Genomic DNA, 4,391 nt, shown 5'->3' on the forward strand with positions numbered 1-4,391 from the left:
ACCCACCGCCCCTATAGGACATTAACATATTCCATTCAATACTACCACACAAAACCTCACAAAACAGTCTCTAAAGAATCCAAATGTTTCCTAACGTTGAGGATTTTCCATCAGACAGTGCCTGCCTGCCAGCCCACCCAACCGGGTCATGTGTGTGCCTAGAGTGCCTGCCAGCCAGCTTTCCTTTCTTGACTGACCTTACAACATCAATGTAGTAGAACCTCAGACTCAAGTCATTGGGCTGGCAGATGTGATAACGAAATGCAGAAAGCAGGCAAATTTCATACACTAAGTGTGAACAATAAGTTTATAATGCGATATTTACAAACAGTTGTGGAAAGCAAATCTCCAGTTCATAAAAGCAACACACCATATAATTTATCTTTGCAGCTCATGGCTGAGTGATGAATTACAACACTTGTAAATCAAGCAGAAGCATAAGCAAGAGTATCATCTATGGTGCTGCCAACCTCTCCAACAACACCAAGGTTTCTGGCAGAAGGCATCCCAGCAACTACGTCCTCTTCAATTCCACACTCATTGTTTCCTCTCTTTATCTTGAAGTATCCATCCTGCAATTTCAATTCAATTTCTTTAGCATCCAGTCAAAGAAAAATGTAAGTTAATACAGCAGGATTTGTTATGATATGGAAAGAACATACATCACCCCAGCCTCTGTTCCACTGATTTGCAAGAAGCTGCATCATACAAAGAGTTTGAAATTGTATCAGCATAATGAAGAAGCCGTGGCTATAAACTAAGGGAAAAAGATGAGTTAAGTTAATTCAACATAGTCATATACCCAATAGTCGTCCCCTTCTTCTGAAGTGCCCCATCCGATGAGCTTAACTGCATGGCCTCCCAATATTTCACCTGTAATGTGCTTATAAACTCCAGATTTGTAATGAGCGAAGTCCTGTGAAATGGTAAAGAAACTATTACCACCAAAGTGAATGAAAAAGAAAACTAATGATTGACAAGGATAGACGCCATCTATAGCAGTCAGTGAGGTTTCCTCCATTCAAGGAACTAATTCATGATTTCTTCAGGTACAGTATAACTAAATGCTGCTACTTTGGGATTGCCGGAGAATTGTTACGTTCACATATAAAAGCAAATAAGAAGTGATTAAGTGCAGATTTTACCTCATACACAGTGAACGCGACCTCCACTGGTCCATTTGTATAAAGTTCTGCCATGATATCATGGGGATCAGAAGACACTCTATATGCACCGACACTGTAACGCTTTGACTGCCGCCAGAGCTGATTTTTGTCAATGCATTTTCTCACACACTTTGGAGTAGGATATCCAGGCTCACATCCAGGGTGGGAACAGCCGATATCATCGAAGTAAGGGTCACACTGTGAGAGGGAAACTTTGCTTATTATGCGAAAAAGTTAATATAACAAATGAAGAAGCTGCTGAGATAGAGAAACTATCACTGATAAGTAATTATATAACACACTGACATGAGCGTCTGAGAACTCTGAACTTAACAAAATCTGAAGTGCAGGAAAAACCTAAGGGTCAAGATATTAGGCCAAGACAAAAACTTGTACCTCCTCTGTAACAACACCATGGTGGACAAAGTATCTCCATGCATAGATTGGATACCCTCCATCACAACCATCTCCACACATAAATCCACAGCATGCCAGTAGATCATTGACGGACAAAGATATGTTCTGCATGGAAAAGGACACATAATCAAATATTTTGGGGCATAAGTGAAGAAGTTCTCAAATTTCATTTGAAACTAACAGCAATTTATATTTTTTGAATCTTGAGGGCATGAGGTGCATCCAGCCCTGATGTTCTATGGTAAAACAAACCAAACGTTTGTACTGGATAATATAGGTTGTCAACTAGATTCCATTTTTAAGTTACCAACTTACCATGCTAAAGTGGATGCAAAACCGATCAGACAGTGATTCAACAGCACCAAAAGCCCAACAAGAACCACAATGACCCTGGATTATCAAAAGGAGACATGTGAGAACATGTCAAGATTACTTGAATGAATTGATTAATAAAAACTAATACCAGATTTTACCTGATCTTTAATTAGGAAATAGATCCAGCATTCGCCATAAAAGTGGAAAGCATCAGTAACTTGGAAAATCACAATTGCAAAAATGGAAAACAAGGTAGGCTACAGACCTAAAATTCTTCCGATGCTGCTGCATTGAGACCAGGCTGTTCTGGCATCAAATTCTTTAGGCAACTTCAAGGACTTTGGATGAGTTTTAACAGGAATACCAAGTAATTCCTTTTTGGGAGTTGGTTTGGCTCCGAGAAGATACTTGAATTGGCCAACCTATGCATCAAATAATTGAAATACATAAATCATAATATAGAGTTTGCTTATGTCAGAACAGTGGATAAATGGACAAATGGACTTAAAAAAGAAAAAAAAACTCAAAATAAGATGAACTTAAGGCTCACTGTATAATTGGAAAATTGAGGATTCATGGCAGCTTTCCATCCAGCATTTGGGTTTTCATTAATTTTTTCAGCTATTGATTCCTGCATATAGAGGCCAAAAAGAAAAGGAAACATTTGAAACTAAAAACAAAATGTTGACTTCTTTGAAGATCAAGGAACAAGACCAAAAAAAAAAACCTTGAGGATCCCAGAGCTAAGTTTCAGTTTGGAATCTGGTTCCACTGCAATCACCTGTTAATAAGATCGCATCAAGAAGTTCAAAGTTAAAATAGCACTAATTTCGAAACTCAAAAAAGGTAGAGGGAGATTCCAGGAAGAAAATCCTCCCCTTATCATGCTATACTATTACCAAGCAATAAGCAGAAGACAACATCTTAAGGAGGACATTCAGTTAGGCAATCATCTATTTGTTTATTTAATCCAATTGAATCCAATATCTTTTTTTCTCTCTTTTTTTTTTGAACTTGTGCTATACAAGGAAATGAATAAACAAACTGAGAGTAGAAAGTAGAGATTAGAATGAATTCTCATAAATAAATAATAGTAGATGAAGTAAGTGAGAAATCAACATAGATAATCTTACGAAAGACAATCAGTAAATTTGAAACCAATCTGTTAACGTTTACAATAAAAAGCTTAATTTCTTCACCACCAGGATACAAACTTCAGAGCTTCTAAGCTCAACCACGTTATGATCGCATACATATAAAACAAATATTAATCCTTGCAAAGAAAGGGAAGAAATTCAAGCAAAACATCGAAGAACAACAATCGGAAATTTAACCAATACAAAGAGAGTTTGAATCTCGCAAGGAAGATACCTGAAATTGAGAAATAGAGATGGACCCAAGAAATAGCAAAAGCGCGAAGAAGAACAGAGAAGCAGCCATCTGAGTTGGTTTCCTCGCGCTCTGGTGGAGGATTGAAGAGGACAGAGGATACCAATGACCAGAAGAAGAAAAAACTGGAATCTCTTACCCTTAATAATAGGGAGAGATGGATAAAGGCGAGGAATGATCAAGGTAGTTGAAATAAAAGACCCATTTTAGGCCCTTCATCATTTTAATTTTTATGAATTGAGCCTTCATCTTTCATTTCAAACCAATAATAGTTTTTTTTTTCAAATCAAAATTAAACCTCTCAATCACACTTTTGTTAACTATGTAACTAGCAAAAATAGCTTGTCATATTTGTAGTGGATTGTTATACGTCGTCCCTATTTTACTTACCGTCGCCTCCTGTTTGACATTTTTACCCTTTTCATTTTAAATTCAAAAAAGTGAAATTCTCTCAACCCCGAAAAACAAAACGAAGAAAAATCATGCCTCCAAAATAAAGAAAAATACTTGAACATCTAAGTTTCGTATTTACCAATAATCTGAAATTTAACGAATTTAACTTGAAACGAATTTTTTTCCGTTGAATTTGCTCTAAACGGGTAGCCCATACGGTCCGGTCTATGGACCGGTAAAAACGGGTAGTTCATACTACCGGTCCATGGACCGGACCGTATGGGCTACCCGTTTAGAGAAAACGGGTTTATTTATTTATTTATTTTTAATTATAGATAAATTATGTATTGATTGGATAGAAAAAACATATGGATAAATTATTGATTGGAAATAAAAAATGCGTATTGAAGTGTCCAATTAATTTTTATTTGGTAAATTATATTTATTTATCTTTTAGAACGTAAATTTAACTATACATAAATTATGTATTGACTGGATAGAAAAAACGTATATATAAATTATTGATTGGAAATAAAAAAATACGTATTAACGCGTGCAATTAATTTTTATTTGTTAATTTATATTTATTTATCTTTTAGAACGTATTAATTATTGATAAATTATGTATTGATTGGATAGAAAAAACGTATAGACAAATTGAAAATAAAAAATATGTATTGAAGCGTCCAATCAATTTTTAATATTTATTAT

The 4,391-nt window shown here is 35.5% G+C and overlaps 1 pseudogene; it reads right to left on the minus strand.

The window, feature by feature from the left end:
• Positions 1 to 262: 262 nt before the first annotated feature.
• LOC136217276 (cathepsin B-like protease 2) lies at positions 263 to 3,437 on the minus strand (annotated as a pseudogene).
• Between the last annotated feature and the right edge of the window lie 954 nt (positions 3,438 to 4,391).

The sequence above is a fragment of the Euphorbia lathyris genome, chromosome 2 (genome assembly GCF_963576675.1).
Source record: "Euphorbia lathyris chromosome 2, ddEupLath1.1, whole genome shotgun sequence".
NCBI lineage: Eukaryota > Viridiplantae > Streptophyta > Magnoliopsida > Malpighiales > Euphorbiaceae > Euphorbia > Euphorbia lathyris.